Source organism: Erpetoichthys calabaricus, chromosome 3, assembly GCF_900747795.2.
Source record: "Erpetoichthys calabaricus chromosome 3, fErpCal1.3, whole genome shotgun sequence".
NCBI lineage: Eukaryota > Metazoa > Chordata > Cladistia > Polypteriformes > Polypteridae > Erpetoichthys > Erpetoichthys calabaricus.
This window is the reverse complement of record NC_041396.2, coordinates 126,942,754-126,970,412: the sequence shown is the minus strand read 5'-3', so window position 1 is coordinate 126,970,412 and position 27,659 is coordinate 126,942,754. Positions and strand designations below refer to the sequence as shown.

The window sequence follows — 27,659 nt, the reverse complement described above, 5'->3', positions numbered from 1 at the left end:
TGTTGAGAACACCAAGGAGGGAGGGGCCACATAATCACACAGGAGCAAGTGAGAGAGATCATAAACCTTGTTTTGGCCAATAATGCAATCAGACGTAGAGAAATTAAAACCCATGTTGTCAATGATCACACAATTTTCAATAATGCCCAGCAAGTCTCTCTGTCAACAATAGCCTGTATCCTAAAAAAACATCAAGTTCTGATGAAACAACTGTATAGAGTGCCATTTAAGATAAATTCAGACAGGGTGAAAGTCCTGTGGCCTGAATATGTAGAGGTAAGTTTTGTTCACTTAATGTGGTATTGTGCACTGCATACATAACCTTTTGTAACTGTACATGTAATTTTACTGTATAGCAGGCCTACAGTATATTGATCTACACAATGTGATTTTTTTACTGTATTTCAGAGAGATTTGCAAAGGATGCGAAGGAAGTTCTGGCATAAATTTATATACATTGATGAGGCTGGATTTAACCTGTGAACAGTGAGAAGAAGTTGAAGAAACATCATTGGACACAGGGCTATTGTCAATGTACCAGGGCTATGTGGGGGTAACATTACACTTTGTGCTGTCATTTCACAGAATGGGGTCCTCCACTGCCATGTCAACTTGGGTCCTTACAACACTGACCTCATTCTTTCATATTTGAACAGATTACACAATATTATCACAGCAGCAAACCAAAGGGACCAGATGCGATGCATTGTTGTCTGGGACAATATATCTTTTCATCATTCTGCTGAGGTCCAAAACTGCTTTAATCAACAACCACAATTTACAGTCCAATACCTTCCACCATACACCCCCTTCCTAAATGCCATCAAGGAGTTCTTCTCAGCGTGACGGTGGAAGGTGTCTGATCTCTGGCCATATGTCCAGATGCCCCTTATTCAAGCTATTGAGGAAGCCTGTGACCAAATTGATGCAGCATCAATACAAGGGTGGATTCATTACTCCAGAATATTTTTCCCGCATTACCTTGCAAATAAAAACATAGTTTGTGATGTGGACAAGACCCTGTGGTTAGATCCATCTAGGCGTAGAGATGATGTTTAGTGTTCTCTTTTTTCAGTTCTTAACTAGATGCTTTATATTACTACTGTTAGCTTACAGTACAATGGTACATTCAATAATACTTTATGATAACTGGAAAATGTTTTCTTATGAATGGTTTGTTGAAATGTTCAGTATTGACTGACTTGAATACATGAAAAGAAATAAATATTTTAATTGGTCTGCACAGTTGATGTCATGTAGTGTTGGTGAATTAATTTTTACACTTTCTCTGTGTACTGCGGTGGGTTGGCGCCCTGCCCGGGGATTTGTTTCTGCCTTGCGCCCTGTGTTGGCTGGGACTGGCTCCAGCAGAGCCCCATGACCCTGTGTTAGGATATAACGGGTTGGATAATGACTGACTGACTTTCTCTGTGTAAATGCTAAAAGTGCTTTAGGCTGAGCACAAGAATGTTTAACTGATTCAAACAGAATCAGACAACATGATGGATGTGTTTCTATTATGAGAAGAAAATAGGGTTTTTGTAAGAAATTGTATAGTTTTGACTAAAATGTTCCATTTTGCAAATAATATGAGGTGTTGTGCAAATGTGGCACTTGGTGTCACGGCCCACCTGCCAAGTTGTTTTGCCTGCATAAGGTAAAGTCATTCCTGATGGAGGATCGCAGGAATCGTGGGGTAGAGGGGTCCTTTCATCGGATTGGCTGGCCCAGTGCTGTTTCAGCTGTGGAATGGCCAAATGGGGGAGGCAGCTTGATGGCTGAGGCCACCAGGACTCTAAACAAATCCAAATCACATTATGTTATATCATCTACTGTTAAATTCTGCTCCGTACTTGTAAAATTTTTATTTTTATACTGTATTGAGGATTGTTCTGTTCTGTGTATTGTATTGTATTGTATTGTATTGTATTGTATTGTATTGTATTGTATCTTCTTTTTGACACCCACTGCACGCCCAGCCTACATGGACAGGGGTCTCTTTTTGAATTACCTTTCCCAAGGTTTCTTCCATTTTTTCCCTACAAGGGTTTTTGGGGAGTTTTTCCTTGTCTTCTTAAAGAGTCAAGGCTGGGGGGCTATCAAGAGGCAAGGCCTGTTAAAGCCCATTGCAGCACTTCTTGTGTGATTTTGGGCTATACAAAAACATTGTATTGTATTGTGCTACTTGAGTGTAGTGTTGTGCTATTTGTGTGAAGTGTTTTGGAAAATTGGGGCATTTTCAAAATTGTGCTTAAGCAATTGAAAAAAACTGTAAGTAAATAAATAAGATCTGTTTTCCTGAACTATTTCCATTACTCTCATTAGTAAGCTACCATCAATATCCTTTTAACAAGACCAAGCTAAATCAATAAGACTTTTACAAACATGTTTTTAAAGGATTCAAAATATTATCTAATTATTATTATCGTCAAAGTTGCATAAAATGTCGAGATATATTTTTTTGCCAATATCTCAAATCACTACCCACTTTTAGAATTTGAATTGCTAGCTATTGAGCTAATGAATGAAAAATGAAACCATATTAAAATTACTGTTAACATTAAAATTTCTATTAGCTTATTATGATACTGAGGAATTCTGGGACACGTAATATAAGCATTATATAGATTGCTTATTTACTGCTCATGACAATAAAGCATATAAAATCTTCCATTATACATGAACATACTTTGCTTTTTTTTTTCTATCAGACCAGCAATAAGGGTATTTTCACACGTTTTTTCATTTTTTTTAAAATCAATTTTATAACATATGCTTCATACATGTCGAGCAGGCCTTTCAACATTCAGTTGCTTCTACCACTTGTCCCTGCTTTTGAATGCCTTTGGTGTATCCACCCATTTTCTAAACATGCAATTTCATTATAGATTCATGGAGATACACATGGCATCGCAACGACTGCAGACCAAGAACCAAATCTGGAAAAAATGACAGCCCAATTCAGGAGACAATAATGCTCACTTTTACTCATTCTGGGCCGAATCATGGTAAAAAGATTAATCTAATATACATGTCTTTGGGACATGAGAGGAAATCACGGTACTTAGGTAGAAAATCCATGCGGATACAGGAAGAATGTGCAAACTTCACAAAATATCAAATTTAAGCATTTGAAGATTCAAGAGAACAGTGGTGATGATGTTACATCACTTTGTTGTTAATCTTGAGTACAGCTGGTCCGCCTTATCCGCGGGTTTTACACATCTGAGTGGGTTCCTAGAACCATATACTCATGGATATGGCAGGCCAACCTGTATTGGAAGAGTATTCACCAACATTTTATTGTCATTGTTTGGTACTGACCAAAAGTGTAATATACGAAGATTTATAGATGTAGCTGTCAAAATAATGAATATTCTGATTTTTAAAATACATTAATTCTAAATTGAGGCAGAGAAACTACAGCATTTTTTTCAATGCGTAAATTAAGAACAAGAGATAACTTGGAAGTAAATAATAGGCATATAAAGTAAATATTGCATTTAGAAATAAAAAGAAGTATTAAATTTGAATCCAGTCAATTTATTAATTGTGAATGCATGGTACAATTGTTTTAACCTGAAATATAATTGTACAGCAGCACACATAGTTTTATTCTTTTCAGATTAATGGCATTCAATCATTCATTTGTTTTCACACTGTTCCAAAATCTTTTATTTGTAAAATCTTTGAAGGAACTCCAAATTTAAGTACAAAATAACAGCTTATTTTCACTGTAACCACACATTGATCCAAGCAGATAAATAGCATTAAATATAGTCTTTTATTATTTATTGACATTATCTTTGGTGCAGGAAGCTACAGAAATACTTGCAGTATACTGATGCAATAGAAACAATAGATCATGCTTAATAGCACAAGTCTGAAACTATACTGGCTTTTCAGCCACTATTTGGCTTTCATCCTATGTGTTTCTGCTAGTGCAGGGGTAGGCAACGTCGGTCCTGGTGAGCCGCAGTGGCTACAGGTTTTCATTCCAACCCAATTGCTTAATTAGAAACCAATCATTGCCAATCTCAGACCTTATTTAATTTTATGGCTTGTTAGTCTGTGCAATGTAAGGCTCTTATATCGTAGATTTTTTTCCTTTCCAAAGATATCATCCAAATGATATGAAGCCTAAAACAGATCATTTTCAGTCTGTCACATTTTTCTATTAAGTGTTTTATTAAATCAAACAGTGCATGATGAACACACACAGATGTAATTGGAAAAAAGCTAGCTGGAGAACTGCTGGCTGCTTTGTCTTTTACATCTTATTGCTAATAAGGAGCAATTAAAACACTGAATGCAGCAGTTTAAGATTGAAGTAAGCAATTAAGGTTGGAGAACCTTAACAAGCGAGACCACTAAAATGAAGCATCAAAATGTCACTTAAGCAATATATGCTTCATCAGCAATAATTGAGTTCTCGTTAAGGAACTGGGTTGGAACAAAAACCTGCACATACTGCGGCTCACCAGGACCGACGTTGCCTACCCCTGTGCTAGTGTCATTTTCATATTAGGCTAAAATTGGAGCAAGTGGAGCACCACAGAATTTGGTTCTGGGACTAATTTTTTTTTTTTTTTCTGATCGCCATTTGTTCGCGATAGGTGGGTTCTTACTTAATTCAATTGGAAAGATGATGAAACTCAATATTACTTTTTTATCAAACCTAATGACACGTGAGTGCGGCCGAGTGGTTCAGTAATTATTGCTGCTGCCTCACAGTTTCATTGTCATGGGTTTAAATCCTGTATCCAGTTCGTGTCTGTGTAGTGTTCACATTTCTTCTTGTATAAGTGTGGAGTTTTCCTCTGGGTACACTGATTTTCCCCCAAAACATGTGCGATGCTGGTTGATTGGTGATTCTTAATTGTCCATGTGACCATAAATGAGCACTGTGATGGGTACTGCCCACTGTTCAGGGCTAGTTTGTGCCTTGCACTCCCTTTATACTAGTCACTTTTACCCTAAATTTCATTAAATGGGGATTCAGTGGGTTGGAAAATGGATGGATGGATGGATGTAAGATTGTTGCATTATGTTAATAATACTTGGTAATTAACATCCCTATTATTTACTAGTTGCTCCATGATAAATTGTGAACAATTGATTCTGTGTTTAAACCTGCATCAAGGGCCTCTGCTGGATCCTCTACAGCAGCTGGTGCAGCTATATATGGAACTAAGTTTTACTTCTTTTCATTTTTATATCTTGTATATCATAGCTGTATAATTAATTTTTATTTCATTACATATTTCTGTGTTATACATTGCAGCTATGGTTACTATGCCTACAGGCCTTAACTGTAATTTTGTTCTTTTTTCTATCCCCTGGGTGCCATATCAACCTTTGGTTAAGCAACTTCTCCTACTTATTTTTATAAGATGTCACAACAGATGGGAGAACAACAATTATTTGTATCTCACTGGAAAATACAGTAGGCCTCATTCTCATCTGCTCCTGGGCTTGGACATATTCTATCATTTGCACATAACTGCTATACTTATAGTCACTTACCAGGAAAAACTTGTATGCCAGGGAAGGGGCTGGGAATTCAGCTATACTACTGTCATACAAGCACAGAACTGGAGGTCTACAGATGCATGCTTTTTATCCACCCAGCATCAGACTTTCTCAGTCCATTTCACGGTTTCAAAGGAGATAAAGATTGGAGAATTGGGTTTAAAGCAGGAGCAAACTCTCACAGTTCACACTTGTGGTCACTCCCATACTCATATACAGTATACAAGCCCAATTTTAAATTTTAAAACAACCTGTTGTTCAGGTCTTTGCACTATGTGGGATAAACAGAGTGGTAAGAAATAAAAACCTAGCAGGCATTGAGAAAATATGCAAACATCACACAGATAGTGGCCAGTCTGTGATTCAAATGGTGGGTACTGGATCTGTAACGCAGCACTAAAGTATAATACAGTTCACATTAATGCATAAAATTTCAGTATTACAGGAAAACCTTTAAAAGAAAGCATAGTTTAGATTGGATGGAGGTGAATGTAGATATGGGAGATATACAATATAAGTGAATCAAAACTGGTGATAGTGCAGAGTGACTTCACTTGTCTCCCATTCTTATTTAATGCCATACTTAAGTGGTTTGAAGGGCTGAACAACAAACCAGTAAATGGGTCAAGAAATAAAAAAAAATAAAATGTTCACCCAACTTAACAGCCATAATATCATCCCATTCCACCTAGGTGCTGTATATGAACCTAGTACTGACCATATCTGACTTCAAATAGTACATGTTCCCATGTAGACTTAACAAGGTACATTTTCCACACGAACTGCGCCTACCTTCATTTGATCTCTTCTGATATACAAACACATTATTTCCTCTCTTGCCCCAGCACACTAAAGGACACGTTATTATTTAGTGGAACTCAATCAAACTTAAAATATTTTTTAAAAAATTTGGGTATATTCCTCACTTGTAACAAACCCACAGGAAAGAAAAGCTACAAAAGAATGCAGTAGACAGGGTGAATTACCAAAAAGTGTCCATTTGGAAAAACTGTATTAGTTTGCTGTCTCTTTGATAATTCATTAATATGAGTTTATATTGCTATATAAAATGCAGTAATTATTCATATGCATAGTGGAACCATATAACAATGTTAGCATGTTAGTAGTTGCAGTTTGCACATTCCCAAATCTGTGCAGGTTAGGTTAACTGGCAACCCTATCAAGGGTTCTTTCCTCCATATACCTGATGTTGCCAGGATAGACTCTGGCACCTTAACTGGATTAAGTGATTGTAAGAATATATTTGAAACAAGAACAATTCACAATTACCCTCATTAACCTACAAGAATCTAACATCTGTCTAACATCATGTACTGCTTTATAGTCATTGAATATAAATTTTTATTTTTTGCTTACTTTGTTATTGTAGCCTGTTTATCATTTGAGATTTTTCACTTAAGGAAGATAAACTACATATACACATAGCAGTCCAGTGAAAAACTGAAAGTGGTAAACTGCCACAGTTGCCTTATAGGACAGTGGTCAAAGTAAACCACTGTCACTTTTTAACTGTGAAGAGAAAACTTTGAGCTGCAGGTTTGAAAAGCTGAGAGACAATAAGAATGCCATAGCTAAAATTGCAAAATAGAAAAAGAGGCTTGCCTGAGCCAGGAACAACCACCAGTCTCGATGTACCCGGAAACTAAATCATATAACAAATAAACAATTTGAAATATGGATACTGCACAGATGTTAAGAAGTGCTTGAAACTGTTGTTCTATGAGGCAGCTATCACGGAAGCCATTGACTCTCAGAAACTTGTTTTCTGACTCTATTGTGACTTTTAGTCTGCCAGACTATTTCCTGTCAGAGTTTCCTCAAGCTTCCAAGTTCCTTTTTTAATGGTGTAGACACCATCACTGACACCTTAGCTTTCTTGCCAATTTCTGAAAGGAAAGACCTACACTTTTAAGGGTGATAATGGCCTTCCTTCCTTTGTTAACTGCCCTTTTTCTCACCATTAGGATGAAAATATATAGTGCAATATTGTCCAAATAATACTTTGGAGTGTATGGAAACACCATCCAGTTCAGCACTGCTTTTATAATGACAGAGGATTTATAAGTAATGTGTATATTTCAGTACAATATTTGTGAATTAGTTGTTATCAGAAAATTTTTTTTGGATCTGATTTTAGTATAAATACACCGAATGTGACATGTAAGCTACAAAGAATAGCATGACTTTTTTCATGCTGTAATAACTGAGATAATGCAAAAATTAAACAAAAATGTTACACAGGAAATAATCAACAGATTGTATATAAAATATAAAATTAAATTGACTGCAGTAACAAAATATACTCCTCAAGGAAGTCTAGCTTCCTTCTGGCTATAAAAAAGACTACCAATTACTGAACTCTATTAATTCTTGTGTGTATTTGTTTGTTACAATATTTATGTTAGATGTATGTGTTATGTATATGCTGTATGTATTTATTGAACTTTTGTAAAAAGTCAAGTTTCCCTCTTTGAATAAATAAATTTCCATCTGTCTATCCATTCATTGATTTATCTAACTATGCTTGGCTGGCACCCACTCTAGGTTCCTAAAGATCCCCAATGTATGACAGGGCTAAGAATAAAGGTCAAAGAATGGATAGCAAAAAGATCAAACACTGTACATGCTGCCATAGCCTATATAACTATTTACAGCTATTCGTAAATACTTAAATATTCCTTAAATCTAAATAAATGTAAAATGTATCTGGAGTTGACTTTACTGAAATGTAATACAGTGAAGACATTAATCATTTCAGATTCTTTGTGATCTGAAATAGTTAATAGTTTACACATTAATGATGTACATGGAAATGACACACAAGAAAGTACATGATTTTCTGTTAGCCAGGGATGCTCAATCTTTTGTTTACTTCTAGCTCACTAACATTTCTAAATGGAAAATATGTGCTCCTTTAGTTGCAGTGATACAGTAGTTTAATTACTGTAATAATTTAAATGACCTTAACTTATCTCTGTTTTTTCATGTTCAAAACATTGCATTGAATAACACTTTGAATTTAAGCTTTACTGTTTTTCTCCATCACTTAAACATTATTACCAAACTTATTAAGTAAAAATCCTAAACCATACCTCCATCTATCAAAATACAAACTTATTTCCCAAAATTATAAACACTATTCCCGTATTTTGACACATGATTCAGGTTCGTTTTATGCAAAAATCATGTATCATTGGCTTCACTATGTGCTAATTTACAAAGCACTCGCTTCAATATCAGTAACTCAAGTCAGCACTGCTGGTACACATTTAGCACACAATTCCCCAGGTGCAAACACAGCAAGGCAAAATTGTTCACACAACAGTCACAATTTTAGTATAGATAGATTAATGAGCCATGGGTCAGTTCACTGAGTGGATGGGGAAGAGGGCAAGGAAGAATAAGAACAAGAGCAAGGACACAAATGGTTCCAAATAAAATTTGTGCCCCTTTTGTTGACCATGTCCTTGTGCATAGGATGTTGATGGCAAAAGCTGCAAAGAATGCAACCAAACCTGAGCTGCTTCGCTGTAGTTCTATAATGCAAACCCTCAGAGAGAAAAATGGGTAGGTCTTTTACATACTACTCTGCACTGTAACTTTGGAGTACAGTACACTGTTATGTAAAACACCAACATGCAACATGTACTGTAGCTGTTTGATTTGTTAAGCTGTATGCTGTCTAAAATGCATTGAGTTGCTGCACCCATTTACATAGTTATTTTATGATTCTACTGTAAAATGTACCAAATATTTTTACAGTTAGTAGGCTACTTGCAGTATTTTGTTTTCCATAACTGAGAGATGACCATCTGATCGAGGCAGAAGAACATTATTTTCTGAAGAGAAAGAGAGGGCGATAATCAATATGGTTATAGCCAACAACATGATTTACTCGCGGGAGATATGACACAGGGTTATTGAGGACCAATAAATTCTCAGAGGGACTGATGCATTGAACATTTCCACAATTAACCACTTTCTTTGAAAAACCAGGTTGATGATGAAACAGGTCTATTGTGTTCCTTTTGAAAGGAAGTTAAAAACCGAAACCTGGAATATGTGCAGTCATAATTTTTTCATACTGTGTGAAGTATCTGAGCATAGTTACAATATGTATTACAGTACTGTACAGCACTATATAGTGTAGAACAAACTGTATTTATGGCTTCATTTTTGTGTACTCTGGCAAAGTGTTTCAGGGTAGTCATTTACTGTTGTGTGTGTCACCTTTTGTAGAGAATCTTTGAAATAGAAGCAAGCCACACTTCTCATGAGCTTATCTTTGTTGATGTGGCAGGCTTCAACCTCACTAAAAGGAGGAGGAATGGGAGGTACATAAATTAGCCAACTATCCACTGTGAATGTCCCTGGCCAGTGACGGGGGGATGTGACAATGTGTGCCGCCATCATCCACAAGGGATCCTCCACTGACATTTTATCCTTGGTCCTTATGACACCATGCTTCTATTGGTTTTCCTCAATGGTCTCCAAGATCATATATACCAACTCGTCCAGAGGTAGACAGCACAACCAGAGCAGCCATGCTACGTTGTAATTTGGGACAATGTCAGTTTTCACCGGGCTGCTCTGGTTTGTGACTGGTTTATCAACAACTAAAGGTTTAGCAACATCTTTTTGCCTGTATATTCTCCTTTCCTAAGTCCTATAGAGGAGTTTTTTCAGCATGGTCTGGGCGGTTCCAAGAACCTTACATTCATGTTCACCTCCTCCAGGTCATGGAGGAAGCTTGTTTGGGCATCACAGTTGAGGCTTGCCAGGGATGGATAAGGCACGCAAGGGGTTTTTACTTTGCTGCCTGGCCAGGGCTCATATTACATGTGTTGCCGACCCTGACCAGAGAAAAGATCCTGTGGTTGAATAAAATTTTCTTTTTCTTTCCAATTCCAAACATTTTTTGTAAATTCTACATTTGTTGTTTATATAGTGTTCATTATGTAAAGAGGTAGTGGTGGGGGGCATAAGTAAATAAGAGAAACGTGTAACATTATTATATATGTCGTGATACTTTTTTGTTTTTGTTGTGGTTATTGTACCAGTGAACCATGGATGATGAAAATGAAATCTGACACAAAGCTGGAAAGAACAGAGACGAGAATGATCAGATGGATGGGTGGATTGTCATGGATTGAGAGGATGAATGCTGAGTTAAGGGAAAGTCATGTGCTAAGAAAAAACAGACTAGTGTGGTTTGGGTATCTGGAGAGAGTGGCAAAAGATAATTAGGTGAGGAAGTTCACCAACATGAAGGTAAAGGGAATGAGGCCAAGAGGGAGGCTGAAGAAGAAATGGAGGAGGTATTAGATGGTATGAAAAGAATGGGTCTCACTATAAAGGATCCCCATGATTTTGGAGAGGAGAGGAAACAAATTTGGGTAGCAACTGGCTAACCTGAGTAAATTCAGAAAATATCAATTATAAAAGAGATGGTGATGAATTGGCCATGTGTGAGTGTTGGACCAGCCATGGACTGGCTCACCACTTTGATTTGCTTCTTGTAATAAAATAATTTGCTTTCACATATACAAATTCTTACCTTCTCCTGAGGTTTACAACCAAAGTTATATTTGCTTTGAGGCTTTACATAACCAAATTATTTGAAAGCAAAGTGCAGGTAAATGAAACTAATTGGCTATCACAGCCTTGCTTTCTGAGGAAGTGCAGCAGGAAAAAAAAAATCCAGAGCTTTAAATTACCTTCATCATGCTGTCATACTTTTAACACCCTTAATATCCACTATCATAATGCTGACAACAGATATTCTTTAGTCCTATATTTATACAGCTGGCTTCTGAGTGCAAAAAGCTTCCAGAGATCTTTTGAAATATTCACTTTAATAAACAAATGTGTAGTACAGCTTATAAAACAGACATGTTTGACAAATGATTATTATTGTTTTTTAAATTATCATTACAATATAATTTTCAATTTGGAATCTAAGTTACTAAACAACATATAAATACTTTAAGAAACTGTATTCCTAAAGTGTGTTATTATGAAATGTAAATTTCTTTTATAATGCCAGACATTAGATATAGCATTTGTAATGGACTGACTGAAGAGTAAAGTATTCCACTATCTCTCTTGTAGTGTCACATCCAGGTCTGGTCACCTTGGCAGCAAGTTGATTTTGTATTTCTGTTAGTAGCTCTTGAAATATGGAAGGACTAGCTTCTTGAAATGAAGAAAAGAAAAGAAGAACAAGCTATCACGATTAACTGATTACCCATAATGTGAACATAATTAAAATAATGGTAACTTTTTCCCTGAGCTAAAAATAAATAAAGATTAATTTCTGCTAGGTTGCATGGTGGTGCGGTGTTTAGTACTCCTAGATCACAGGGAGCCACAGAAAATGAACAGCCCATCAAAAATGACAAAGAATTTAATTCAAAGACCTAGTCAAGGTTCCTAATGTCATGGATGCTAGAGAGAATCAGAGTATGATAAAACCCTCAAGAATCCATGAGGCCATTCTGCAATAGATGTCAGCAAAACATGCTTGTGGTAAAAGTATGGTTTGTTTTCATGGCAAACACTGAACCCTTGATAAAGTTATGCCAATAGTACATCATTTTCCAAATAGGCTTTTTCAGCAAAATGGTCATCCAAAATACTGGACAAGTGCTGAGAATAGTTCCTGGAACAAAACAGTAAATTTGTTCAAAATACTTGATTTTGCTTGCTGCCAGGTCAAAATTCAATCAATAATTTATGGGATGATCCGGAATGAACACCTTAGAGCAAAGACCTACCACTACATAATACAGTACAGCCAAAACAAACAGGAGGAGTCAATGCTAAAGCCATCCCACTATCACATTTTCAACACTCCTTTGATTCTGTTCCCAGATTGTTTCTGACAGTACTTAGGTAAAAGGAGAACCAGGTTAGTATTAATTAGATATGGCCAGAACAATGACCAGTCAGATCATCCAAAACAAAAATTTAACCCTAAACTACCAGTTGTCATCTAGAAAAGTTTTCTTGCTTCATCAGCATATTTCTATATTACATATTTACAGTATATTAAATAATATCTTTTACATTGTGTGCATTGTACAAGACATTGACCATACTAACATTCAAAATTACACATATTTTCAGAAACAGATGTATTAGAGTTTTTGGATTCAAGGAGACTAGGAGTCTTCATAAAAAAACAAACTTTTGTTTCAAACAACTCAAGTCAAACCAGGCATAATCTTGTTCTTTTTGACATTTTTTAAACAAAATACATCATTGTTGCAAACTATTGTCTTTGCATAAAGTATTAATCAAAAATACAGAAAAAAATGAAGCTAAGCTTGGAAATAGCATCTGTGGCTAAATGATCTGGGCTGGTAACTCTAAGGTTGCTGGTTTGAATCCCGGCAGTGACAGAAGGAATGCTACATCGTTGGGCCCTTGGGCAAAGCCCTTAACCTGCAATTGCTCCAGGAGCACTTTACAAATAGTTGAACATGCACTCTGATCCCCCCAAAAAGACTCTCTGGGAAGTAAGTTGAGGTATGAGAAAACTGACAAATTCCTAATACAAAAAATTATAGATGGCAACTGAAAGGTTTAAAAAAAAAATCACTAAACATCTCTAAAGATGCAAACAGAGATGTAGCCCACTTGTCCAAGCTGACAAGTTAATTACTTTGTACTACACTTCATTAATTCTGTGTGCAGAGAGTCATTGATATTTTAAAGCACTCATTCTGTGTTAATGTACTTCGTGCCCGAGTAGTCAGAGTCAGTGGTGTACAGTACTACAGTATATTTATTTTTTCTTTGTTGCCGAAATGTATTGTTTTTGCTTTATGTTATGCAATCCAATTAGCTACTTTAAATATACGAAATTAAGATTAATTTTTCATATTTTGTGTGTAACACAAGTCTATATAACATGCTTTTTAACAGTTACATTCATATAAATAATATTTAAAAAGTGATAGTAATTTACACTAATTTTAAGGTTTGACTCACTCCACCTGCAGCTTTCAATAAAATGATGATCCCTTAGCCATGTGGTCTATGACTTCCTGTGTCCGTTATTCATGAAGATCCACCAATGATAACATTGAAACTGAACTGGAAAACCCACCTTCTCTATGCACAATAGATATGTTTCATTTATTCTCTACATCACTTTTTAGTTCCTGCCTTGCTGGTGTAGTCCTGGAGAAACCTGTCATTCTAAAAGGCCAATAACAACAACCATCTTTCAGTGCTGTTTCTGGAGCCAAATGGAAATATTGTTCCAATGATCTCAAAATATGTCTCTGAATAAACTGAACATTCCTCCTGTATGTTTTACTAAGGAATGCGTAAGGTTGGTATCAGGAGAGGGACAACATCTTATGCCACTGCTGTCAGATTTAATAACACCCACTGCTCTGGAAAAAAATGTCTGTGTCCCCATTGATGTCAACAGCTCAGCAATGTTCCCTCTTGTTCCAAAAGCCTCCAAAATCCATTGTGTGTCTGATTCCTGGGTCCCAGGTATTGATAAAGGGGCTACCACCACTGAATAAACAGTACTGAAAGAATTCTGACTTACAGACCTATTTCTTCATGTTAAAAAAGGCCATCTAAGTGTTTGCATTGAGCGGTGAAATATTTTGCCATGTAAAACTCGCTACATTTTTTTTTGGAGGGTATGCCTAAATGACTGGAATTCTGTTTTTTTTCGTCATAGGTATTAATTACATGCATATAATTAGAATAAAATAAGTAGGACAAACAATCTGCTTGCCTGCAGGATTTACCACTGAGCTGAGAGCAATGCCATTGGCAAATTCTTGAACTACAGATTGTTTGATTATGGTGCAAATAAACACTGCCAGCATTTCACCCATAACTTAGCGTCATTTCGTTGGCATTCACACATTTAGCATAAAGAAACTTTTAATGCTTGACAGAAAATAGCTCTTTTACAATTTAGATGTGTATTATTTAAGCTCAGATAAAGTTAAGAAAAAATCTTGGTAGCTATACATATTTAAAAAAAAAATTCAAACACATTTACCATTTCTTTAAATGTTAATACAAGCAATTCCTAACCTGAACAAAGGTATATATGCATTGACTTTAGCCAATATAGTTTATTCTTGATTGCATTACTTGCCAATGCAACAAATTCAGAAAGAATGGCTAGCTTTTTTTTTTTTTTTGGAAAGAACATCTTTGTGAAGTAAAAAAAAGTTAATTAGTTTAAAACCTATGTTAGTTATTGCTGTATTCTATATATAGGGAACAGTGCTGCCCGACCAAATCTAATAAAATTATATAATTATGTCCACAGCTTAGAAAGTTTTTGTAAAACAAGTAAATTAGTTACCTTCCATGAAGTTAAAGTGGTGGAGCAATAGTCTAGACTGCTCTGTCACTGCTCTGTCATTGCTCTGGAGTGGGGAGTTCACTTCCCTAACTAGTCATACACGTGGAGTTTGTACATTTTCCATGTCTTTCTGAGGTCTCCTCCAGCAACCTTAAGATGTATATGTTAAGTTCTTGAGAAAATTTAAAACAGTAAAGTGTGAATCTGTGAATGTGTATTTGAATGTGCCCTGCACTGGTCTGGCACCACTTCCATTATCAGCTTCTACATTATGCTGAGTCATTTGGGATGGGCTCTGGCTCATCCTAAAATTTGAAAAGCAGATTGAGTTAAATGGATGAGTTATTAGATACATATGAAAACCAGCCTTGACCAGACCCTCAAGTCTGCAGAAAGTTAATTAAAAGATATCCATCCATCCATTCAGTTTTCAGACCCACTTATCCAAAGCAGGGTCATGGGGAATCTGAAGCCTATCTCAACAAGCTTCACGTATTTAGTGAAGCCCATGTGGACACTGAGAGAACATGCAAACTCCACTCAGGGAACACCCGGAACTTGAAACCTGGTCTCCTTATTATGAGGCAGCAGTACTACCACTGTACCACCAAAAGATATTATATGTTTATATTGGTTAAAAGACAAAGCAAGGAGCAAATGTAATAGCTTAAGATTCAGAAATGATCGATTGTATTCATATACATTATTATTAAATCAATACTGCAATATTTGCTATTTTGTTATATTAAAATGGATCTGAAATTCAACGGTCACTCTATTTTATCAAATATAAATAAAATATATAGAGTAGTGGATATTAAATATGTAATTAGATTTACTTTTTTAAAAATGATATAACAAAGCTAACTCTACACTAGTGGCAAATTTAAAACTTTTGTAATACAAGTAGAGCTTATACTTGAAATTACTGTATATCCTAATCTTTTTCATTTTATTATGTTGAATATTCATGAATTATAACATAATAGAACATGTAAACCAACTCTCTGCAAGTAGCCTATACACCAGCCTATGTACAGTTGTTTATCCACTTTTCTTCAGTACCACAACCCATCTTTTTTGCTGTCACTTTTCCTATTAATTTAGAAGGGTGCTGACAACACACAGTCACTTTAGGTTTCTGTCTGTTTCTCTTTTATACTTTTAGAACACAGAGGACGCTTGCTACAAATATTTAGAACACAAAGAACTCAAGTTAATTAAAAAGAACAGTGTATGTGAAGTGAAGGACTCTGTAATATAATTTATCTTACTGTTGTATATAATTGGTTATGGTGTTTTACACTTTTAAAATTTCAATGTTGCTGCAATTTACACAGCTCCTCATCCTATTACCTGGAGACTTTAATTATTACTAATTATTAATTTTATTAATGTTTTCAGTGTAGCATATACACTCATCACTATCTGTATTTAAAGTTGTATTTATTTTCCTTCTAACTGAATAAAAAAGTTGAATGTGTTTTATAGAGATATCTATATTTGAACAATTAGTTTTGAGTAAATTAATTCATTGAATGAAGTAAATCAATTCATGGACAACTAAATAATTTGTATAATCAGTTCAGCTATTTGTTTTATTTCAGCTGCTGCAATAAGCATCCTATAAAGAAAACCATGTCTGTGATTCACTGAACACGTCTGTAAATCTCTGATACTAATTCATTAAGATAAATGTTCAGTGCATTATCACACTAAAATTGAGCAAAGAAAAAGAATATCACTGCATTGACGTGACATATATATTTAATAAACAATCATTTAAACAACAAAAATTAGACCTTTTTAAAAATTTGTTTTACATCACAGATCCAACATTTAATATGTTTAATGTGTGTATTTATTTATTCTGCATTTTTGACAAACCACTGTTTCAGGTACTTGTTTTCATTTTGTTTCAGGTACTTGTTTTCATTTAATTAGCAATTTGTGATCAGGGCAAACTGTTCAATTGCGATACAAGGAGTTGATGTAGTTCTGTGGATGATTTTGTGGGGACATTATTATTTAAAAAGCCCTGTACCTCATCCACTACATTACATAAATCACATATAACTCTATACAGGATGTTTTCTAAGACATTAAGCTTTGTATCACAGATTTAACTTGTGCTATTGTGGCAGTATTATTAGATACAGTGAGCCTTGTGTATCTGTTACTGACTCTTTAGCTTTGTTTTGCTAAAGTAAACCAATTTTACAAATTCTGAGTTACTCCTTCATTTGCATGGAATTATATTTTACAATACACTTGGGTATGTGTTCACCATACGATGGACTGGAGCCAATGTCGAGGAATTGTTCCCACCTTGCGCCCTGTGCTTGCTGGCATAAGCTCCAGCTTCTCTGCATCCCTGCTCAGGATTGCATCAGTGTCACTCCTCAGAAAACACCAATTAAGTAAATGGAATAGATTAACGGATATATTTCAGTTTAAAGAATCATAACATTAATTACTGTTTCAGAATTTTATACTTGCTTTAAGAATTCACCACTAATCAAAGGCTAGGACAACAACGTTGGCAGTCCTTGGATAGCACTCATACACTAATTGGTTGTTCCACATGTCTGCTAAATGGATTGTTAGATAATAAAACAGCCAATAATCTTAATATAAGTAACACCAGTTCATTATGTGATTGACACCCAGTCGTTGATCCAAAATCTTTAATAGAATGAGACTTTCATTAAAACAGGAGAAAAGACAAAAGGTTACCTTAACACTCTCAGAGAGTTAAACTTAGAAATGAAGGAAGACGTTAGGGTGCTCTCAAAAGAAAGTGAAAATGTAACCTTATTACAAGTTTTAACTAATAATGGTCATGTTTTAACAGAAATATACAGTACATAGGCTTCATCTGCATTAATCATATACGCTACACCATACTCACACAAATATATATAATTGAAACAGGTTATCAATTAAAACTGGTTAAATTTCATGCAAATGTATCAGAAAGAGGATTCAGTATGAAGTGCACCTTCCGTATAAATTCATGTAAAAAAAGAAATGCTCATTTTTTTTAAATCAATACATTGCTCCATAAATTCAGTTTTTCTGTAATAGCAGAATTTCAGCACTCAGTAAACCATTTGCTGAAACAAAGTTTAGTAGCTGTCTTATAGATGTAGGCCACAGCTATCAATAGTGTCACAAAGATTGGCTTTTTAGGCAAGAAAATTTGTGTGTGGCCATACCAGGATTTTCCTATTTGTGTGCAAATGTCTGTAATTTAAGCATTAACTTGGCTAACTAATATTATATGTCCCTCTCTTGCTAATGACTAGCGAAACATGTAAGTTCACACACCTCTCACAAAAAAATCACAAGTGCCTGTGTCTGGTCTGTCCCTATTGGCTTCAGATTATTGTGACACATACTAATGTTTTCACCATCTGACAAAATGCAGCCATATAGACTTAAAGACTAAGTAAATCAAGAGCCTGGCAACTGCCCATGACTGAGGAAAATCTACTGGCTATGAACTGCACAAACTGAAATGACAACTCTTCAAGTTTAAAATCAAAAAGCTTTAAAGTGAAAAATGACAGCAATAACATGGAAAGAATATGCAGACTACATCCACTGCATGACTCCAGCTGCAGTACCATGCAGATAATTGAAAACATGATTTTCTGCAAACATCTGTTTGTAAATTAAACATATTTTTAAATCAAACCCCATTTTGAATTTTTCATTACATTTCGTCTTGCCTGTATGCTTTTAAAGAATATAAGTTTATGCATTGCAGTTTAACAGCAGTTGACTTCATTGGCAGTTGGTCTGTGCACAAATCGGTATAAAGTACGCCATTTACAAATGTGAAAGAAGGAAGGTGGAATGAGAATTATTTTTTCTGGTAGTGGCATGACCAAAACAGATTGTTTCTGTGCTTCAGCCCATGGTTTTAGTGAGACAAGGAGTAAAATGCCCCTACTGGCAGAGTCATCCCTACAATACCTTCTGGCAATTTATTTATGTTTTTAAATGCTTCAGAAGAGGAAGAGAGTTGATAGCTTTCCAGGGGAGCTCATTTTAATTTTAGTACAGCTCTTTATCTTTTCCTCTATTCTTTACAATAATCCAGCTCAACTGCAACATGCAAAACCTGTTAATTTTCTCAATTTTAGGGAATAATGTTCAGATAACTTACTTTTAGGAGTTTAGGCACAGCAAGACAGGCTTTGCAAATGTTTTCATCTGCTTTTTCTGTTATTGTAGAGAATACTCTAGAAGCTCTGCAACTGAAAATAACTGAACTCCAGTACAATTCAAATTGATTCTACCGACTGTACATTACTCCAAATTTGTTTGCAAAGCATTTGCTACCTTGCTGTGCACAAGACCTCAATATTTTGTAGCACTTACAATTGTGAGCAGGACTTTACACAAATGAAAATTACTAAAAGCAAGTGTAAAGGTGGGCAGCACGGTGGCGTAGTGGGTAGCGCTGCTGCCTCGCAGTTGGGAGACCTGGGGACCTGGGTTCGCTTCCCAGGTCCTCCCTGCGTGGAGTTTGCATGTTCTCCGTGTGGGTTTCCTCCGGGTGCTCCGGTTTCTTCCCACAGTCCAAAGACATGCAGGTTAGTTGGCGATTCTAAATTGGCCCTAGTGTGTGCTTGATGTGTGGGTGTGTGTGTGTCCTGCGGTGGGTTGGCACCCAGCCCGGGATTCAGAAATGATCGATTGTATTCATATACATTATTATTAAATCAATACTGAAATATTTGCTATTTTCTTATATTAAAACGGATCTGAAATTCAACGGTCACTCTATTTTATCAAATATAAATAAAATATATAGAGTAGTGGGTATTAAATATGTAATTAGATTTACTTTTTTAAAAATGATATAACAAAGCTAACTCTACACTAGTGGCCTGTGTTGGCTGGGATTGGCTCCAGCAGACCCCCGTGACCCTGTGTTTGGATTCAATGGGTTGGAAAATGGATGGATGGAAGTGTAAAGGTCTATGAACAAACTGAAAACCTTGCAGCGAGTTAACCATTTGTGATAACCAGAAGTTGATATTAACAATTTGTGCAGAAGCAAGCAGACTCATGATCATCATGACTAGAGCAATGTTATAGTAAAGTAATTTTACTTTAAAATTACTTGTATATTGGTGTTTCAGCACGTTTTGAATAACGTTTAACAGAAAAAAAACTTTTATTATACAACCATTTTTAAATTTTATCTTTAACATGTTTAAGATTACCTAGATTCACAGTCACAACTAGATTTTACATATGGTCCACTGTATGTGATGTTATTGACAGACTGACACCAATAAAAGTCTGCTTACTCCTGCTGTAGACCGAAGACAAATAGTACTTTCTTCTATTTTTTTCCTTTACCAGAACTGCCAAGAAGACACATCTTATCCCAAAAAGCAGGGCTTTTCCTTGTGATGGTAAGTGGTGGTATGGCATCTCTGCACCTCAGCTGCGACATCTAGTAGTGGAATCGACTACATATTAAATGATTCTATAATCAATTGTGTGCTGTCCAAATTTGCATATTTTTACCTGGCACTGTGCATTCTATGTTAACTGGTTCTGGTACTTACTACATTTGTCCATATTGGGGACATCTGTTGAAAACTGCGGCTTACCTAAAGAGATGAGATTCTCAGATTCTGTTAGTACCTCATTGAAAAATAGTCCAAAAACATGCAGGCTTTACTAAAGGGGTGTCCAGCTCTGGTCCAGCAGTGCTGCAGTGGCAGCAGGTTTTCATTTTGACCCTTTTCCTAATCAGTGACCAGTTTTTACTTCTAATTAACTTCTTTTCCATTCATTTTAATAGCCCCTTTGTAAGGATTCAGTCCTCTGAAGTGATTCTTTTCTTCATTAAATGGCAGCCAAACAGAACTGAGATGTGAAGTAAGCCAACAAATGACCAGCTAAATTGATGCTTCAAACTCCAACCAATTTCACTCTAACCAGTTTTTTAATTAGAAGCAGACTCTTGTTAATTAAACCCGTTATTTAATTCGAATGGCCTGTTACTGCCACAGCAGACATTTCCTAAAAACACAATCAAAATGTTTTGGTGACCAGTGCAGATCAACCTTACTGAAACCTTCATCTTTCTTTATTTTCAGATAATGTGTGATGGGCACAGGTAGCTGGTCACATGGTGGCTCATTTTCTGTCTCTGTCTTGTTTGGCTGCCAATTAAGGAAAAAGAAACTGCTAAGGGTTCTGAGTCAAGTTAATTAAAACTGAAGCAAAAGAAGTTAATTAGCAGCAAAAACTGTTCACTAATTAATAAGATAGCTAGAATGAAAACCTGCAGCCACTGTGGCCCTCCAGAACTGGAGTGGAACAAAGCTGCTCTACTGCATGCTCTTAGTTGTATTGTGAGTGGGTGTAAACATGGGATTTCTCTAATGGGAGCGTCACTACTGACATGCACTGTCTCCGCAATTCTCTTAATATGATTGGTTGACCCTCCACTCACATGTTTCGATCCTGCGGATTCATGGCTCTTACAAGAACAACGATCAGTCTTTGACACTCAAAGCAGAGAACAACTTAGGAAGACTACATTTGATGAAAACATGAAAAAAGTTTGGAATTTTCTTTAAAACCCAGTCAAACTTAACACTGATAGCTTTCTGGAACTACATAACCATTTTTTGTAGAATGTAGAGCTCATTATTAAATTTTGGTTAATATTCTTTGATTTTTGAAACTCTGTGTTTGTAATTTTAAACTGTGAAGCACAATATTATTTATAAATTTCATATTTTAAACGTTATGTTTCGCCAAATAAGCAAACATGTGGCACTAGGACTCTTGGCCTCTATATACACTCACGGTACCTCAAACTTGATCCAAATGCAATGTATGTGTACCACCACCTTTTTGTTTATAAAATAAGCACTGCTTATTTTATATGAACTCATAATATGAAATCTTATAGAAATAATTACTTGTTTTAAAGGTAGTAATTAGTTTCTAATTAAGACCTTGCCTTGGTTAAACAAAAAAAAAATCAAACAACAGTAATCAAAAGACAGGATCTAATGCTAAATAAATGGCATGCCAACACATTGCAGGGAACCTTCACACAACTAAGCTCGTTCGCTTTGGATCACTTTTTTAACTACAAAGGAGTGAAGTCCCTTTCTGTGTTTTACAAATTAGTAAAAAACTTGCAAACATCTCACTGATGACATCCCATTGAACCAAGGTCCAAACATTATGAAATGGCTATTGACATATTTTTTTCTTTTCTTCATTTATGTTTTATTAATTCAATCCTGAAGAATTCTCACAGTGGAAAAAAATCTAAAGTTTCTGTTTTTATTTGTACTTAATGAAAATATAAAATTGGGGAACACTTACTTGTTTAGAAAATTATAGAAAAAAAATACTTTAACATATTTCTTTTTATACTTCAGCATAATTAAGATTAGCTGGTGGAACAAGAAAGTAAATTGAATGAATTGTCATATTTGTAAACCATTTATTATATATAACATGTATTCTGTATTCTTGTCATGCATTCATAATTTAGAAAAAAATGCATTTTACCGTGCACACAATGTAAACACATTGTAGCAAAATGTCACTTCAGCTATTGTTTCTTAAATCATGAATTAGTAGCTTTAAACAAATAGCCTTCTTTTCACAGTATTAACTCAACTGAATAACTGAATTAATTAAGTCAGGCGAGGTGAAATGCCCATGTGGCTAACAAGCTCTAATAGAAAGGTCACAGGTTAAATTCCACCCACAGCTCATTGTGTGTGCCTGAGCAAGCCACTCCATGTAGCTCTGGTCCAGTCTCAAGCTTGCATTTATAATATCTGTGCTAAAAATAGGAAGGCGCTTGTTAATGTTCTTTGTTTTTTACTTGATGAGAACTGAAAAAACATACACCTATTATCACAAATGTAAAACATGCTATTTTTGAATCTAATGACGAACATAAAGTAAATATGGGAAATAATATGAAACCTCAAGGAAACTGTTTTAAAGGTAGTAATTAGTTTCTAATGAAGACCTTGCCTTAGTGAAAAAAAATCAACAAAATACTACAACCCCTTCAGCACCTCAGTTTAAAACCCACTTAGCATTTCTCAGATCAATAGATCTTGAAAATCAAAAACAAGTGTGAAAAGCCCTCAACAGTCTGAGAAAATTTAGAGGTAATCACTGTTGTAGGCATCCACTATTTCACTTTGGTTTATAAACTTAATATCATAAAATATTTAGCATGTAAAACATGACATTAATCTCTAATAGACAAACAAAAATGATAATAATTTATTATAGGTTTTTTTTAGAAATTCAAACAGGCTTGTCTTCTCTTCTGTGTTTGGGACTTTGGTATGATGGAGCAGCTTGTGAGCTACTTTCAGTTCTAGAGCCATTACTGCAAGCTTTGAGGTTCAGCTTAATGTATCAAGGAGAAATAAAGATATGTAAGATGTCTTGGAAAAAACAGATAGACGTCTCTATTTTGAGATGGCTTCAGTTCTCATCTTTGGGTTGGCTTTTCATACATTTTGTTAGTAGTACAGGAATATGGAGTCTCACTGGAACCCATTTTATACCTTAGACGCAGAGGTACCTGCTAACTGCCTGCTGTATTCCAACCATGAAATAATTCCATGCTAATGAAAGGGGCCAGCAGTTTAATAGCTGGATTTTTGGAATATACAGAAAACACTTAATAGTGTTGGAGATTTCTTGGTTGGTGCATCTCTTCTATATATTGAAACTTAGGAGAACGTCTTTTTTGGCAGACTTTTTCACAGTGGGATTTCAGAGCAACGGTTTAAATTAACAAGGAACGATCTTGTACTAAGCCCAAAAAAGTCTATGACATAATGCTAGAAGAAATCCTCTGACCATGAATTACAATTTGAATATAGGAGGAAATGCATCTTGAGCCCTGCTTGAAGAATGGTCAACCAACTCATTGGCCATAAAAAGATACTGGATGAATTGTGGTAGTTGCCCAGTCCTGTGAACAAAATTACTGTTTCATGGACTATCTAAAAGACAGACCTCAGTATGTGCGTCTTGGGAACTACACGTCTGACATTGTGGTCAGCAACACAGGAGCACCACAAGGGACTGTACTTTCTCCGGTCCTGTTCAGCCTATATACATCGGACTTCCAACACAACTCAGAGTCCTGCCACATGCAAAAGTTCGCTGATGACACTGCTATCGTGGGCTGCATCAGGAGTGGGCAGGAGGAGGAGTATAGGGACCTAATCAATGACTTTGTTAAATGGTACGACTCAAACCACCTACACCTGAACACCAGCAAAACCAAGGAGCTGGTGGTGGATTTTAGGAGACCCAGACCCCTCATGGACCCCATGATCATCAGAGGTGACTGTGTGCAGATGGTGCAGACCTATAAATACCTGGGAGTGCAGCTGGATGATAAATTAGACTGGACTGCCAATACTGATGCTCTGTGTAAGAAAGGACAGAGCCGGTTATACTTCCTTAGAAGGCTGGCGTCCTTCAACATCTGCAATAAGATGCTGCAGACGTTCTATCAGACGGTTGTGGCGAGCGCCCTCTTCTACGCGGTGGTGTGCTGGGGAGGCAGCATTAAGAAGAAAGACGCCTCACGCCTGGACAAACTGGTGAGGAAGGCAGGCTCTATTGTTGGCATAGAGCTAGACAGTTTGACATCTGTGGCAGAGCGACGGGCGCTCAGCAGGCTCCTAACAATTATGGAAAATCCACTGCATCCACTGAACAGTGTCATCTCTAGACAGAGGAGCAGCTTCAGCGACAGACTGCTGTCACTGTCCTGCTCCACTGACAGACTGAGGAGATCGTTCCTCCCCCAAGCTATGCGACTCTTCAATTCCACCCAGGGGGGGGGAGGGGTAAACATTAACATTATACAAAGTTATTGTCTGTTTTTACCTGCATTATTATCAATCTTTCATTTAATATTGTTTTTTGTATCAGTAAGGTGCTGCTGGAGTATGTGAATTTCCCCTTGGGATTAATAAAGTATCTATCTATCTATCTATCTATCTATCTATCTATCTATCTATCTATCTATCTATCTATCTATCTATCTGTTATACGTGGGGTTATGTCTTATCCTTATATCTGGAAAGCAAGAGTTCTCATTTGTATTCTGTTTATTGCCATTAAAACATTTAAAGTGACTATAGGACTACTATCTTGTCTGCTTCAGATTTCATGGAGAGAATATCAATGTAAAGCTAAGAAACATTCTGAGATTTAAGGTTTGAATTTTTACATTTTGTGGATAATATTTTTTCTTTGTCTTATTTTATTGTAATATATAGGGCATACTAGAGTGTTTCACAGCTAAAAGTGGTGTGACCTTGATGAGAATTAGCATCTCCAGATATGAGGTCAAAGCCCATTTCCAGAAAAATTGACTTGTTATCTGCAATTAATAAAATATAATTGCACCAAAAATAAAGGGTTCAGTACCATGTAGTCCTCTTCATTGATGACAGAAGCAGATGAGATTGACCAGCACATTGGTACAACAGTAGCTGTAATGCAGATGTTGATCCACACAGTGGTAGTGAAGGTAGAGCTACATCCTTGATATTTTGATCAATCCATTTCCCCTATTCCCACCTTGAGGTTCTTGCACAGATTGCTGGACTCACTCTTTATGACAAGTTAAGGATATTGGCAGTCTGGGAGGAGTTCAGAACAGAGGCCCATTTCCTCCAAGTCAAGTTAATGGTTTGAGTAGCTAGCAAATACAGTATATTGCCTGGTTGTTCCCTTCAAGAGCTGTACCAGACACCCAGTCTTTAGGTGACCCAGAAACAGTCCCAGGAAGATCAGGAGAGCAAGCCAAAGAGTTTTATACGTATAGCTTAATGATGTTTGTGAGTATTGGGAAATATGGGCTGCCCTCCACAATATTATGCTACAAAAACATTCACTATAACAGTGACCAAAAATGAACAAGAGTTAGCAAGTTAAACAGACATCATTTAGATATGGGGTGCTACAAAGGTCATAGTTAACAGAATCCTCCTGGAATGTGCCAATGAAATCTTAAACTGACATGAATTCTTTGCCATCTAGCTCTTTTTGTTTGGACTGTAAAGCAATGAATTCCCTAGTTACTCAAAGATCTATAACTACAGGATTTTTTTTTATTAATTTAACAAAATAAAATGTTTTTTTCATGAAAAATGGAGAACATGAGTTTGTGTCTTTGATGCATTACAACGTCAGACTTTTTTTAAAAAATAATTACAGTATTATCCCAAATATATTTCACCACCTTTGCTTAAATGAAAACAAAAAACAAAAACGCTGCCTAATAATCTATTGACATTTACATCTAAACAGAATCTTGCTTCCTGTATCTTTAAAATCAGGATATCCTCAGCCAGACAGCCATGGTTTTCCTTAAATTCTTTCCAATGTACTATGTGAGATTTGCAGAATACTGTATGTCACAGTTATGGCACAGTATTCAATAATGAAAAAAGAAAAAGTAGACGCATTTTAGAGTTTTTCTTCTAATAAACTTTATGTGACATTTTGTTTTTGAAGCAGATGTAGAAGAACCAAATGAATAACATTTTCAACAGTGTAACTCATTATGATTAATTCTGTATTTGTATTTTTCATATCAATAATGAAGATTCTGTCATTTTAATTAACAATTTAACATGACATATAAGGAATTGACATTATTGCAAGTGGATTTTAGTTATGTACAGTATGTTATTAATTAAATGCTCGTGGTATGTGTACTGTATTTACCGATGGGTTGGAATTAACTATTAAGGATTAATTTGACATGAATTATTCCACATTCATTAAAATACTGTAAACATTTTATAATGGGGGATCACTATTACATTTAATCTTTTGTTATTTAATAGTTCAGACAGGCGCACAGTGCAGTTTCTTACTTGAAAAGATGGTGTTGAAAGTTTGGTCAGAGGTGCAAAATGCGCCAAGTTCCCCATTGTGTGCATCATCAAGACACTTAGCACTAACTGGGCGAAAACATATTTTGTGTTTTAATTGATGCATACAGTAATTCAGCATAAACAATGTTATATGAATTAAAGTTTCTGTAAGTAAGTAATTGATGATATGGAGAACAAACAAGAATACTGTACTAAAATTATATCTGCATTATGAATCATTTCAGTCAATTTTGTGTCAAATTTATTTAAATCAAACATACATTTACTGTTTTGGAACAAACATACATTGCCCAGTCATGCTGAAACTAAGTCATTCCTAGCAGATGTGTTTCAAATTGTTTTGTCATGCAGACGTTTAAATACATTTTCAAAAGGAACTGTCAATTGAACTTTACAGTACGTTCAATAATCCATAAAGAATAGAGGTAAATCGAAGGATTGCTGCACTCGTTGAACTCGAACGGTCCCGCAGTAGATGCTTGGAAGTGCTTTTATCCCTACACGTGCAGACTACATCACCAGAAATACAGGACAGAGGGTCGATGGAAAATGTGGAAGTATTACCGCAGCTCGGAAACTGCTCGCCTTACCTTTAATTTCACTTCTTTTCAACACCCCCAACAAAAGAGCTGTATTGTAAAGTGTGCAAATGTGTGACTCCTCATTAAAAGAGATAAGGTTTTTACACGTGTGCCTGATAAATCAGTCTAGTAACATGTCCCGGGGGATTACTCTGAATGCATATTTAATGCTACAACGGGACTTTTGTGCTTACTGCCTAAAAGCGAACACATATCGTT

At 35.8% G+C, this 27,659-nt stretch overlaps 2 protein-coding genes across 12 annotated transcripts in view; one reads left to right on the top strand and one right to left on the bottom strand.

The window, feature by feature from the left end:
• selenoi (selenoprotein I) overlaps window positions 1–27,659 on the top strand; it is a 788,955-nt gene that overhangs the window by 704,306 nt on the left and 56,990 nt on the right. The gene's annotated exons all lie outside the window — the stretch shown is intronic.
• otofa (otoferlin a) overlaps window positions 1–27,659 on the bottom strand; it is a 608,533-nt gene that overhangs the window by 579,881 nt on the left and 993 nt on the right. The window lies entirely within an intron of this gene.